We start from the raw sequence: 15,582 nt of genomic DNA, 5'->3' as shown, positions 1-15,582 counted from the left end.
AACTCATGAATGGGTGTGGGACATCAGCAAAGTGATTGCAGCTTGGTTGGTCTTGAGTACAATGTATCAGAACTTCACGGAGAAAAATATCACCTGCTCTTCAGCCTCAGACAGCAATAAGCCTTGAGCTGACCTTGTTATTTCACAATGAAAGGAAGTAGCACAAGAAGTTATGATTTGGATGTTTGATATTCATGTTTTAGTTGGAGCTCCCCGTGGCGCAATGCGTTAAACCGTTGTGCTGGCAGGACTGAGGGCAGACAGATCGCAGGTTCGAATCTGGGGCGAGCATGGATGAGCTCCCTCTGTCAGCTCCAGCTCCCCATGTGGGGACAAGAGAGAAGCCTCCCACAAGGATGGTAAAACATCAAAACATCCAGCCGTCCCCTGGGCAACATCCTTGCAGATAGCCAGTTCTCTCACACCAGAAGCAACTTGCAGTTTCTCAAGTCTCTCCTGACATGAAAAAAATGTTTTAGGTTAGATATAATTTATCTGATAGGTTACATTTCATTTAATTTTAAGTGTCATGTTTTAATGTTATATGTTGGGCTATTTTACATTATAGCATTTGTATATGTTGTTTGTACTGAGGCATTGAATGTTTGTCTTTTCATTGTTGGAATCCGCCCTGAGTCCCCTTGGGGAGATAGAGTGGAATACAAATTTATTATTATTATTATTATTATTATTATTATTATTATTATTATGTTGATGTTGATGTTGATGTTTTTGATAAGATGTCTTTTTGATAATGATGAATTGTGGATTTTTTACACTACGTCTTGTAATTTGCACTTGTTTCCATGTTGTACACCGCAATGAGTCGCCCTTGGGCTGAGAATTGCGGTCTATAAGCGAAGTAAATAAATAAATAAATAAATTATTATTAGTTATAGAAAGAGTTACAAAACGCAGGCAACAGAAAGAAGAACGTAAGGATAAGCAAAAAATGGAGAGCAAACTGAAGGAAAAACATGCAAATCTAGTGGACATGGTAAGACTGAGGGGCAAAGACATAGTAATTTTAGAAAGGGACTTTCTTACACAATGTTTGAGAACCTACTGGATTTAATTTATGTGCCACTAAGGGCCCTTCCACACAGCCATATAAACCAGAATATCAAGGCAGAAAATTCTACAATATCCACTTTGAACTGGGTTATCTGAGTCCACACTGTCATAAATTCCAATTCAAAGCAGAAAATGTGGGATTTTATTCAGCGGTGTGGAAGAGGCCTTAAAGTCTTTTGCCATCTGAAATACAGAAAGCAGAGGATTAACTTTTAACAAGTTAATCTAGTCCAGCTGGGACAGTACTAGGTTGAAAGCTTTTTATGCAATTTACCTGTTTCTAGAACATTATGGGATGCAAATGCAGGAAACTTGATCTATGGGCCCTTCCACATATCTGCTTTGAACTGGAATATATAGCAGTGTGGACCCAGGGCCCTTCCACACAGCCATAAAACCCAGAATATCAAGGCAGAAAATCCTACAATATCTGCTTTGAACTAAAATATATAGCAAAGTGGACTCAGATAACAACACCAACTTTATTTTTATATACCGCCTCCATCTCCCGAAGGGACTTGGGATGGCTTACATATGGTACAAAATGTTCACAGAACATTAGAGCAAAGCAAAAATATGATTAAAATAAAACATAACAAAACAACCATCAGATAAAACACAATTAAATAAAACATAGGGGTATAACCCAATTCAAAGCAGATACTGTGGGATTTTCTGCCTTGATAGTCTGGGTTTTGTGGCTGGGTGGAAGGGCCCTTTATGATTCATGATCAGACCTTTTGGAACTATAACAATACCTTCCAATGCATAAATAATATACAATATACAAATTCTGTTGCCTGTGTAATTTTACTGGGGACAAGGTTAAATTACTGCATTGATGTGTGGTATTTATACAGTCCTTTGAGCATCCAGGCAAAAACATTTCTCACACATTATTTTGTCAGCCATTCTTATACCAATTGTCACTAAGTTTAAGTATAAATTCAATATCAATCAGACTGGACTTTTTTCTCCCTTTGGCTTTATCAAATGAACTTTTGCAAACACATTCAGTCCCAAAACTTTATTTGGCATGAATAAACTACAAAATCAATTGGCGAACAAAGCATTATGCAACCAAATTGCTAGCTGCTTCAACAGAGGCGGGTTAGTGTCTTCCGAAGTTACCAGAGGTGATCATTGTTTGCTTTATTTGCATGTGCCTAACATTCCCCCTTTGATAGCAATTAGATTAGACACAGCTAAATATTACAGGGGAGAAAGCAAAATATTTACATATGTACCCGTCTGCCCTGACAGCACGATGGGCTGCGGCATGTGCCTCCACCATCTGGGCACCAAATGTACACCCAGAACAAAAGTTTCCAACAAAAAAATTGTATGTGCAAAAAGCCATTGCAATCTCTTTTGTTGACTGCCCTTGCCACCTTCTATGCAATGAGCTGTTCAATACTGTGATAACAGTTTAGAAGATGTGAGACCAAACTTTTCACCTCCCAGCCTGCCAATTAGCTCTGTTATATTTACAGTACAGAGGGAGATCAGGACAGGAATTTGCAGAATGCTTATTCAGTATTCATACCAGTTGAGAGGAAGCTCTTCTGTAGAGAGGCAACAAAGTATACAAAGCTATAGCCACAAGAATGCAGATGACAAAAAAGCAAAAGGGAACATATAAAGATTTATGGAAATTACCATCAGCATCATACAAAATTTACAAATAGGAATCCCAAATTATTGCAATCGTTTTCCAACCTTTTGCTTAACAAGTCCAGAAGATGTAAATAGTTCTCTACCTCTTTATGTTTACAAGGACCCTGTTAGTGAATTAGTGAGTTTCCTGACTGGATAAGGGCCTGAAGCTGCATCTACCACATCCTAGACTGACACTGCATCATTCAGGTGTCCACTGTAAAAATAATGTTGTTGTTGAATAACTGCTTAGAAAGCTTATGTACTGACCATAATGACATCTTCCAAAGGACAGGACTAAATTGGTAGTTTCCTCTGCTCCTGGATGTCACAGTATGGACACCAGCAAAATGTATTGCCAATGACTGTGCCCTAATGGTGGATTAACTATGCACACAACACAATGGCTGGAAGAGATGGAATTGCTTGGTCGTTTCTTGCTTGGGAGATGTGGCGCCTGTCCTGCTTTATGGGATATATATCATATATACAAATATTTTGTACACGACTACTGATGTAACAACAACGCAATGTATACTAAGAATACTGTGGATGTCACAATACTTTGTGAGTTTTCTATATCCGAGTGATGAAGAAACCTTTTCAGGATAGAGGCCAAATTCCAAGTTATTAAAGCTTTTGGAGATTGTCTTACACGCATAAAAAGAATAGCTACACTATGTAGATGTCTATTCTGGAGTAAGCCACCACTGCAACAGCCTTCCAAGCTGCAAACCCATTTATATACAATTATTCCCCATGTTTAAAATATTCTTCTTTCTAATCCATGATCAAAAATGAGAGCACATGAAGCTTGGAGGTTGGATGGGAAACATCTGGCTTATAGTCCAGAAGTCCTTCATCCCTGCTATAATTGAAAAGCGCTTTTGACCTCAGCTTATTCCCTCTTGTCTCCAATACGTAGTGCAAATGTTCTGTCCATTTTCATTAATGCTGCAAAATGAGGTGTAGGGAGAAAATAAAATGAACAGATTGATATATTTCTGTAACTAACATGAGTGTTCTACCAGCGCCTTCTCGCAACTTTGCTGGAACTGAGTTCACTGAATTAGGTTTGTGAATTGGGCGATTTCTCTAGCAGACAGGACCAAGTCCCAAAACTATGTCAATCAATCTGATTTGACAACATAATGAAGTCATTAAGCGAAAGGGAGTGCCAGAGCAATAGAAACAAATAAGCCAAATGTTTTTCATGGAATGCCAGAACACTTTTTCAAAGGTTAACTGGTAGATCTCTTTTTGGAACAGAGATGTTGTTAAGTTCCATCTGCTCCTTTACGATTTCTAAAACCTGATATATTTCAAGCATTAAGGTAAGGCAAGTAAGAGAATGAGAGCTTTTTCAAGGTCAGGGCTCAGATTCATGCTAGACATTATAAGAAACTTGGTATGTAATGGCAAAGGTGATAGCAGTGGAACAGACTGCCCTTGATGATAACGGGCTCTTCTTCACTGGATATTTGGACATTCCTTTGTCTAAAAAGCTAAAGCTGTATCCTCTATTGTAAAGTCTACATTTTGCGCAAGCAATATCCAAAATCTCTACTAGTTCCAAAAATCTGTGAACCAGAAATCCTTATGACCAGTGTTCTCTCCTCCTACAGCCTATGTTCCTTTATTTCCTGGTCCTCCCCCCTCCCTTCCATTCTTAAACTCCCAAATATAATATCATACAATAAAAATAAAAATGAAATCTAAGTAATTTCTATTCATTTTGTACACATGGAATTATTTGTGTAGTTCAGGAAGCTTCATGTTGTTGTCACAATCATCTCCAAGAGCATTTCCTTTCATGTCTTCGGATGAATCTTTTCAGAGCAGATAATTAATTCAAATGCTATTCTTTGTTCTGGCTTTGATTTTTACAAATGCACTATTTGAGCTGATTTGATAAATATTTAAAAGATGAACAGATTTCAGCCTGCAGCTTGTTTGGAAGGTGTGTTGTCATATTTTGTGAATTCTCCCACATTTGCTTCAAGACGAAATTTTATCACAGTCTTTCATAGTGTTGTTTCATTTCTTTAAGTGCTCAGTTCAGAACTGAAACAACAATGAGACCTATCCCTAGATCTGAAAGCACATTAAAGACATTATAGTTTTTAAGGCAAGAGGAGGTAGATAATCACTTACAAGGAATGGCTTACAAGAAAGCAGTCTATCTGGCTCAGCAACAAGATGGCATGAACTCAGATTAAGATCAAGTGTGAGACCTGAGTCTCCTATGGCCACAACTGGTCCTTGGTTTCCCCACCAACTTATATCAGCTCTCAATTAAGCTAAACATTTAACTGAGAGAGAGGGACCCAAAACCAACAGAAAATCACTCCCAAATCTCTCAGAAATTATATACTGCTCCTGGAAAACCACTTCCGGTTAACTAAAATGTAGTCATAAATCATTGCTTACCCCCAACCCTGGTAAAAACTTAGTTGTCATGTCTGAAATTGTCTTTGTTTGTCTTCCCAAAATCTGCTTCAGACCTAAACATGCTAGTTAGGATACACTGGTCCAAACTGTATTCCAACATATCTGGAAAGCTCCAGGTTGTGGAAGCTTGCACTGAGACACTTGGGCATCATGCAAAAATTTTGAGTAGGCATAGCATCATCATGCCTAACCCCAAAACAGATGAAAGGACCTCTCTCCATCCCAACTGCCACTGCCCTGCTTGGGATGGAGGGAAGAGGAAGTTAGATCTTCATCACTAAATCCCTTCCTATACTGCCATTCCCATACACAGTGATGACACCTTGAAGATTGTTGATGGGAAGCTTCCCACCAGAGTGGAAATCATCTATCAGACAGATAGCAAGCTATTTAACCTCAGCAGACTGAAAGCCAAAACCAAGGTCACAACAACATCTGTTATAGAACTTCAATATGCTGATGACAACATCGTCTGTGCACATTCAAAAGAAGACCTACAAGCCAATCTAAACACCGTCGCAGAAGCATATGAGAAGCTCGGCCTCTCATTGAACATCAAGAAAACCAAAGTGCTCTTTCAGCAGTCACCAGCCAGTCCTCTGCAATTCCAGAAATACAGGGTGTAATGTTAGAAAATGTTGACCATTTGCACTACCTTGGCAGCCACCTCCCCACAAAAGTCAACATTTACACTGAAATACAAAACTGCCTGAGCTCTGAGTGCAGCATTTTCCAAATGAAGCAGAGAGTATTTGAGGACCGTGACATCCATAGGGATACCAAGGTGCTTGTTTATAAAGCCATTGTCCTCCCAATCCTGCTATACATGGACTGTCTACAAAGTCATATGCAACTCCTTGAACAATTCCATCAGTGCTGCCTCTGAAGAATCCTTCAAATCTCTTGGGACAACAGGTGGACAAATGTCAGCATGCTGGAAGAAGAAAAAGACCACCAGCACTGAAATGATGGTCCTCCGCCATCAGCTTTGCTGGACTGGCTACGTTGTCTGAATGCCCAATCACCATCTCCCAATCACCCAAAGCAGTTACTCTACTCCAAAACTCAAGAATGGGAAGCAGAATGTTGGTGGACAGGAAAAAAGATTTAAAGATGGGCTTAAAGCCAACCTTAAAAACTGTGGCATAGACACCGAGAAGTGGAAAGCCCTGGCCCTTGAGCACTCTAACTAGAGGTCACCTGTGACCAGCAGTGCTGCAGAATTTGAAGAGGCACAAAGGGAGAAACATGCCAAGAGGAAGGCATGTCAAACCAACCCTGACCAGAACCACCTTTCATCTGGAAACAGATATCCACACTGCAGGAGAACATGCGGATCAAGAATAGGGCTCCACAGCCACCTACGCCAAGACACCACATCTGGAAGACAATCATCCTCGAGCTATAAGGGATTGCCCTAAGGTAAGGAAAAAGGGGCCCCCGGTGGTGCAGTGGGTTAAAGCACTGAGCTGCTGGGCTTGTTGACCAAAAGGTCGCAGGTTCGATTCCAGGGAGCAGCATGAGCTTCCATTGTCAGCCCTAGCTTCTGCCAACCTAGCAGTTCGAAAACATGCAAATGTGAGTAGATCAATAGGTACCGCTCCGGCGGGAAGGTAACGGCGCTCCATGCGGTCATGCTGGCCACATGACCTTGGAGGTGTCTATGGACAACGTTGGCTGTTCAGCTTAGAAATGGAGATGAGCACCACACCCCAGAGTCAGGCATGACTGGACTTAATGTCAGGAGACAACCTTTACCTAAGGAAAAAGGGAAGGGATGACGCCATATGTAAACCATGACAATGACAATGACTACCCTCACAAATTTCCTCCTTGAAACAAAAAACAATCTTAATGTTTTGCTTCTGGATGATCGTTTTACCTTGCCGCAGCCTTAAAAGTTCAATTTTTTTACAAATCCTATAACCTTTCATCCACATGTTAGCTGGAGAATTTTGGAAATTGCAGCTCCTACTCTCCCAACATATTTACTAACAATTTCCCTTCCTAAACCTAATATGAGGGTTTAATAACATCCTAACATTACCAATAGCATCAACCATCAAACTAAATCAGCAACTTCAATACAAGAATTAAATTGTAACATGTGGATTACAGATTAATGATGCTCCAGATGCACACAGCTGGATAAATATAGCAGCTGGTGGGAAAGATAAATACTCCAACTCTGAAGACACCCAAGCACTGAATTCCCACTGGAGAAAGACAAGCTCACTTTTCTGAAACCAAAGAAAAATACTTGCAGAACCGATACAGGCACAATGGAAAGTTATGAAACACAAATGTCGCCTGCCTCTGAGTGGTCCCCAGGCCAGGAAAAAGTGGCAAGGAGGAGTTTGCAGGCAGAAGTATTAGCTCTCTTTCCCAGCTGTGTTTGCTGCTGTAGACAATGCAGTTTAGAAGGCTGAAAATCATTTATTCCTGAAATTAAATGATCAGAGTTACTGAGGCATCAATTATTGTTAATGATTTAGTGATGATCCAACAGCCTGTTGAATGAGGCTATCTGCCAATTATAATATAATACATTATTTTACTGCAATGTAATTTATTTTATATCAATATGTAGATATAGGTGTATAGAGGCAATGAAGTTAGACCATGAACTGCTGCAGAAGGGTGTTTAATGTTGAGATTCCCCACCCAGCCACTCACACACCCACACACCTTTTGCAACCCTTTAAAATTAATGTTTGGTTTTCATATAATAACCTGTTTAATTATGCAATTGGATTTTAGTTGTATTTTGTTTTAATTCATGATGTAAGACACCCCAAGTCCTGTACTAGGTCAAAGGATATACATTATTTAATAATAGACACTGACGTATAAGAGTATAAGATACCCAAGCACACATACCTGTAGCCACTGCACATAATGCATGTCCCACTAATCTTTATAAAAATAATGGCATTTTCACTCACAAGGAAACAAGGGAGAGGGCCTTTGAATGCAGAAGATGTAAGGATTGACCCTTACATTCAGTCAGAGGCAGAACTCATCAAATGGTTACTTTTGGGCTATAATATCCAGAATCTTGTTGCAAGGTAGTAAAAGAAAATAACTCTGGCCGAGATTCTAAGAACATAAATTAAGGCATCTTAGACCAGCTTATGAAGACCCTAAGGTACATGAGTCAAACTCAAGACCTGGGCTTTAGCACAACTGGTTCATCACCAGCAGTAATAGATCTTTCCCAACCAACAACTGATTGAGGCAGGTGATCGTACAAGTATGGTTGTAGAGACAGCACATGTATGAGATTGTCCCTGTGTATATTTCTTGCTCATATGATACACTTTGTCGGAGCCCAGTTGAGGTGAATACCTGACCTTCAGCCCAGATTACTGTCCACCTAAGCAGTTTGAAAATAGTTCGAAAGTTGTGTGTAGAGAAATTAGGCACCACTTAAGCAGGGAAGTATTTTTTAGCACCATAAAAAAAGCCAGTGATCGAAGAACAGGAGGAAAGTCTGTGATCAAAAAAAGGCTCGTTGTCATAGAGGAAGGAGCAACAGCACCCCCTGTGGCCAGAATCAAGCATAACCTCCAGGACATCAAAGTTGGGAAAATTCCAAAGACACCTTCCTTTATCTCCCTGTCTGTCCTGTATATCTAACGGCATTGAATGTTTGCTGTGTATTTGTTCTATGATCCACCCTGAGTCCTTTTCAGGGTGAGAAGGGCAGAATATAAATGTTGTAAATAAATAAATAAGAACCACAGGCTGAATCTGGCCCTCCAAGTAATTTCATGTGGCCCTCCAGATGCTGGAGTACAACTCCTGTACTCCTCGTTATTAGAAATAATGACTAGAGCTGATGGAAGTTGTGATATAGTAAGATCTGGAAGGCTGCACTTTGTTTTGTTTAGTCAGGGTAATGAGGGTTGAATTTTGATACAAGACTAGAGGACCTGATGTCTGACATTAAAATGTCCTTTAACCTTTTCCCAACCACAGAGCCACAAGTCCTATTGAGATGCAATTTCCATTATCCTAAATTCACATGGCAGATAATCAAAAGTGATTGGAGCTGTTGTTCAATAACATCTGAGTAGCCAAATTGGGTAAAAACTAAAGAGCATTGACCACTATGTTAAAAAAAATTATAAGTGGTCTTCTGTATCCACAGATTCTCCATCCATAGATTCAACAGCCCTTTGAAGATGATCACAAGGCTGATGTGGCCCTTGATAAAAGTGAATTTGACATCCCTGCCCTAAGACAAACCTATCACCAAGTTTTCTTGCCAATATTTGCTCATGGAGCTTGCCTTTCCCTTACTCTGAGGATGAAAGCGTGTGGTGTGCCCAAAGCACCCAGCAGATTTCCATGGCTAAATGGGGAGTCAAACCCTAGTCTCCAAAGTGATAGTCTGGTGTTCAATTCTCGCCACTAACTGACTCTGCAAGTATTCATATATTTGAATCTCTACTGTGAAATAAAGAGACCAGGCACCAGATGTGGAGAAATAAATGGGTCATTTATTAACCTAATTCAAAACTGGTAATTGAGACAATTGACTAATTGTGGGGGGAGCATTGCAATATGGGTAATGATGTGATGGCACGTATATTTTTGGAACCATTTGCCAAGCCAACTACTGGGCAAAACACCTGACCCCGGGGGCACTCCACATTGATAGTTTGCTATCCCAGCAAGTAATTACTGGAAGGCTGTCTCTGGGAACCTCTCGCTGCCCCAGACCTTAAAACCCAATAGGAGAGAGGCAAACTCCAAAGGAAAGCCCTAAGGAAGGTATTTTGAGGAACCCACTAAGACATAGAGCTTATAGAGATAAACGCAAAATTCCCCACTTTACCCCAGAATGCAGGGCTGCCAAAGTATACACTGATCCAAGCTCTCCCACCACTTCCTGCCTATTGAGGAACCATGATGACACTCCTGTTGCAGAGAAGTGTCGGGAATGTTTCACTGCACAGAACACAGTGCATGAACCAATTATGCAACCTAAATCAATGATGGGCAAATCTCATCCCTCTCAGATTGGCTGATGTGCCCATTTTCTAAATGCCATAGCACAAGCGGTTTTACCTTCATCTGTTCGCTGTATACCAGCTTAGCTCTAATATTTTTAGCCGACTGTTTAACATTTTAAGACCTTATTATTTACGATTTATTTATTTACGACATTTATATGCCGCCTCTCTCACCCCGAAGGGGACTCAAAGTGGCTTACAAGATATATATACATACAATATATTATAATGTTGCAGAATTCACATTATTGAACCAGTTAATTAGAAATGAATCCCAAGCTTCTAATTGGCCAGAATAGTAATATATTGTACTATGCCATTATATTGTAATATTATTAGTAATATTATATGTAATATAAAATGTATAATTATAATATATGACTATTAGTATTATATTGCATTTAATTATAATATTAGAAATATTATATGTATATACAATATATTATATTATTAGCATAGCACATTATTTATTATGTTGTAAAAGTTGGGGATGTACTATGTTATGTTTAATTAACTTGTTATTTTAATTTTTATTGAGTCTTTTTTTTATTTGTTACATGTTGTTCTTGGCACTGAATGTTTGCCACTGTGTTTATTATACTGGAAGTTGTCCTGAGTCCTCTCAGGGAGATAGGGCAAGTTATAAATAAAGCAGCATCATCATCACCATCACTGTATTCCAGCATTTTCAGTATGAGACACAGACAACATTCTAGCAAAGAAAAAAATTGCAGTGTCCATTTCAGATGGACACCTCTGTTTCAGATGGACACAGCAAGGATGTCAAATTCATTTTCTGAACTTTGGGTTTTGAATTGGACTGGATGACCCTTCCAACTCCATGGTTCTATGATTCTAAAGCACCCTCTGCTTGCATTACCAAGGAAATTGGTGGCAATTTTAAGAAGCCTTGCAAAGCTTTTGAGAAACTGTAGTTTTCATGAGAACATTGTTCTACAGCGACAGCCTAATTGGATCAGGGTGAATGCATGCTGATGCTTTGTTGCAGAATTCACATTATTGAACCAGTTAATTAGAAATGAATCCCAAGCTCCTAATTGGCCAGAATCGTGATGTCTGTGATCTGTAAAGCAATTCAGCTGCAATATGGAAATTTAATTCCACTGAACTACATTGCATTACTAGGCTAAAAAAATGTGCCTTAAATTTGAGACAGCATTTATTTATGCACATGTAAATGTTCAATGAGGGTTCTATCAATATGAGCGAGGCAGGAGTGATCTGTTTCACAAAGTTGTTGGAAGGCTTATGCAACCTTGCATTCATATTGTAGCATTTGTATATGTTCGGCTGCCTTCAAGTCGCATATCAATATATAGTGACCCCATGAATTTCATAGGGTTCTTTTTCTAGTTTTTTTCTGGTTTCATCGCTTGAAATATTGCCAACAGCATCTGGTATGGGTTGTTGTAAGTTTTTCGGGCTGTATGGCCATGTTCTCACAACCTCTGAGGATGCCTGCCACAGATGCAGGTGAAACATCAGTAGAGAATGTTTCTAGAACATGGCCATACAGCCTGAAAAACCTACAACAACCTAGTGATCCAGCCATGAAAGCCTTCGACAATACAGCATCTGGTATTCCTTGGTAGTCTCCCATTCAAGTACTAACCGGGCTGACTTTGATCAGATGGAAGCACAAAGTAAAAATGCAGGGTATCCTACTCTCTCCACATTTAGTTGAAAGGTGTGGCAAAGACTAGGAACACTGACTATATCAATCCAAAGAGGGATGCTACTCAAATGTATGTCAAGTCATTGCTAGGTGTCTCCTGCATAGTTATTGTCTTCTCTTTATCAATAAAACCATATTTCCATTCATACTTCACAGAACTATGCCAGTTTTGTTCCCAAATTTTGAAACTGGATAGGAATACATTTGCACCTGGCCACAACCTTTGTTACCCTGTGGCACATATGCTATCCCAAGGTAATACTTCAAAGACTCATGTCAACTTATGGTAACCCCATACATTTCATAGGGTATCCTTGGGCAAGAAACACTCAGAAGCCAATTCCCTCCTCTGAAACAGAACCTACAAGGCGTGGGATTCATTGTTGGTCTGCCATCCAAGTATTAACTAGGTTTGACCCTGCTTAGCTTCCAAAATCTGCTGGGATAAAAGCCAAGCCTGGATACCTGTTGACCACTTCCTGGGCTCTGTCTAGGATCCTGAAAGATCAGGCTTTTGACATCCTTTATTATGTCTTTCTGGGCCTAAATACTGTACCCTAAGTCCTATTGAGTTCCTATGTGAAATAAAGAGACCAAAGAAGATCTGGAACTAAAGGTTCATTTATTGACCTGTATATGTATGCATTTATTTATTAGGTGAACTCCTGCCAACCTATAACAAAAATAATAGAGGTTGAAAGCCATTTATTGGTTCTAGTTAATGGGCCAGATGTCAGTCCTTGACTCTCTGAACCTCAAGTGCAGTCCAGACTATCTCAGTTGGTCTTCCTGGCCAATCTTAAGTGAAAGACCACCTTGTGGGCATTCCCACCCAAACCACAGGATTTTACAAGAGTGAGAAACCCCAATTTTAGCTCCAAATGGAACCCCTTCACAGCACCTCAAGCCATGAAACCCAAGGAGACTGTTATAGAAGCCTGCCCTTTATCCACAAAGGGGGTGCCATGGTGCCCACTGGATCTGATTGACCTTTTAACATGCCATGATCACCTATTTAAGTGATGCCACCCTGAACCAATTACCAGACCCAACAGTAACAATATTGAGGAGGTAGCCCCTGCCCAAGAGCCTCTTGAGGAAAGAAGATTCCTACCAGGTTTGCCATCAGTTTGCACTCACAACCGGGAAGGTGGGACATATGCCAGCCAAAAGAGTCAGCAAAGAGTGGTGAACTGGCCTTAAATACCCTCCATCAGATTGCTACCCTCACATGACAGTCAAAAGCAGCCAGCACCATCATGGACCCAAGCCTCATTCACGAGGGCCATCAAAGAGCACCAGTTGACTGTAAATAGAGTTTACCATTATGTACTAGTGGAGCCCCTGGTGGCACAGTGGGTTAAACCACTGAGCTGCTGAACTTGCTGACCAAAAGCTCAACATGTCCGTCTGTTGAAGCAAACCCAGTATTGAAAAGCATTACAATGTTTTAAAAACAAACGAACAAACACGGAGAAAACATTAATGCTACTTTCCAGTCCCCTACAACTTGGCAATGGATAGCTGGAAACAGATGTAATCCTTTTTCCTGTAGAAGACAACCTTACAAAAAGTTTGTTAGTGATGGGAACAACTTTTTGGATAAACACCTGTTGATCATCACACCTGATGATCATCATGCTCACCAAGGAGGCAATGATTGGAATGGCTGTTGCTGAAATGCTCAAATAGCAGGATTCAATGTGAAGACAGAAAAGTTTTAAATAGTTACCTACAGTAGTGATCGGTGGCTTCCATACCAGGGGAAAAATGGTCTTAGTCTGAACTTTAAAGGTTTTTAAGTGAACTTTAAAGAAAATATTCAAGGTACTGCACATAAGCCAGTGTGGTGTAGTGGTCTGAATATAATTCTGGATTCTAGGGTTCCAATCCTCACTCAGCCATGGAAACCTACTGGGTGACCTCAGGCAAGTCACACTCTTTTAACCTCAACAGAAGACAAAAGTCCCCAAGAAACCCCCATTATGGGTTCACTTTCCAGGTTGCAATATGTCAGAATTGAGGTGAAGATGGACAACAACAACATTCAAGGTATCCTTTTGGGGGAATAAAGTTCAGCACCTTAGACAACTCCTTTCAAGTTCAATATAAAATACATGGCATATCATCACCCCACTAACATGGAAGTCAATTATCAGCAATTAGTTTGTCCTTTGCCTGCTGTCCTTTGACAACTTCAAGTGACCCTAAGGTGAATCTAACATGGCGTTTTCTAGGGCTGAGAGTCACCCAACAGTTTTCCATGAACAAATGAGGGATCAAACTCTGGTCTCCAAAGTCATAATTCAATGCTCAGGCCTCTAAAGTACACTGACCACATGTCTATAAATATTTATGAGGCAGTGTGATGCAGTGACCTGAGTGTTCAACTAGGACTCTAAGAGACCAGGGATTTCTGCTCAGCTAGGGCCTCTTGGTGGTGCAGTGGGTTAAACTGCTGAGCTGCTAAACTTGCTGACCGAAAGGTTGGTGGTTTGAACCCGGGGAGCAGGATGAGCTCCTGTTGTTAGCCTCAGCTTCTGCCAACCTAGCAGTTCAAAAGCATGTAAATGTGAGTTGATCAATAGGTACTACTTCTGCGGGAAGGTAATGGCGTGCCATGCAGTCATGCTGGCCACATGACCTAGGAGGTGTCTACGGACAATGCCAGCTCTTCAGTCTAGAAATGGAGATGAGCCCCACCCCCCAGAGTCAAACATAACTAGATTTAATGTCAGGGAAAACCTTTACCTTTATGGAATTGAACTGAGTGATCTTGGGCAAGTCCAATGTTGTAGAAACACAACAACAACCGCAACAACAACAACAACAACAACAACAACGATCTTTTATTTGTTACCTGCCTCTCCTCACAGCTCAAGGTGGAATATGACACAGTCAAAACACATGCAAAAGTACTGAATAGTATCTGGCATAATTCCTGAACAAACCTTTCAAATCCTCCAATTATTCTACCAATACCACTGCAACCTCTACCTTGAGCAAAGTCTATAGTTTGCAAATTTAGCTGTTTTTATACCGATTAATCTAATGTATAATGCGCACAAAGCCCAAAAACAATAGTTTACAGTTAGCATCTACCCAATAGCAAATCTAAGTCAGGTCTCCCAATAAAAGGACTCAAACAAGTGTACACATGTGCAAGCAGTGTATTTCATTTCCTCCCTTTGAATCTTAGGGCACAATCTACCAAGAACTCCTCTGGCTCAAGCCTTATTAATGTGACTAGGAGTTAGCAAAAATTGTCCCCTCAGGACAAGCTTGCAGAGAGGATGAGCCTGCAGGTCAGCTCTTCATAATTTATTAGATAAAAAGAAAAGAAAGCTCAGCAATATGAAACCCCAAAGAATGTCTAATGGCTCTTCCAATACAAATGAGTGAACAAACAGAAAAGGACGGGAAGGGATGGAAAGGAATCCCCTGATACTCAATAACAAGCCAAAGATTTCTTCCAAACAGAATAGTAAAGAGAAAAATACAGGAAAGGAGAAAGGGATTCACCTCCACAGAGTGATGTACTTGAGTTAGAATTTGTGGGTCCATTCTTTAGAATTGGGCATTCACCTTCCCCACATAATAGTTTCCACATAAATGAATCATTAATCTTGGTAGCAAAATCCAGACTAAATCATGATACATTTAAGTGGCTCTGTGGAATGACAA

General features: G+C 40.2%; 1 protein-coding gene across 1 annotated transcript in view; it reads right to left on the bottom strand.

Moving 5' to 3' along the window:
• The window catches only part of TMEM178B (transmembrane protein 178B), a 377,870-nt gene that overhangs the window by 297,652 nt on the left and 64,636 nt on the right, over positions 1–15,582 (bottom strand). The gene's annotated exons all lie outside the window — the stretch shown is intronic.

The sequence above is a fragment of the Anolis sagrei genome, chromosome 5 (genome assembly GCF_037176765.1).
Source record: "Anolis sagrei isolate rAnoSag1 chromosome 5, rAnoSag1.mat, whole genome shotgun sequence".
NCBI lineage: Eukaryota > Metazoa > Chordata > Lepidosauria > Squamata > Dactyloidae > Anolis > Anolis sagrei.
The sequence above is the reverse complement of the archived record's forward strand: the minus strand, read 5'-3'. Positions and strand labels throughout refer to the sequence as shown.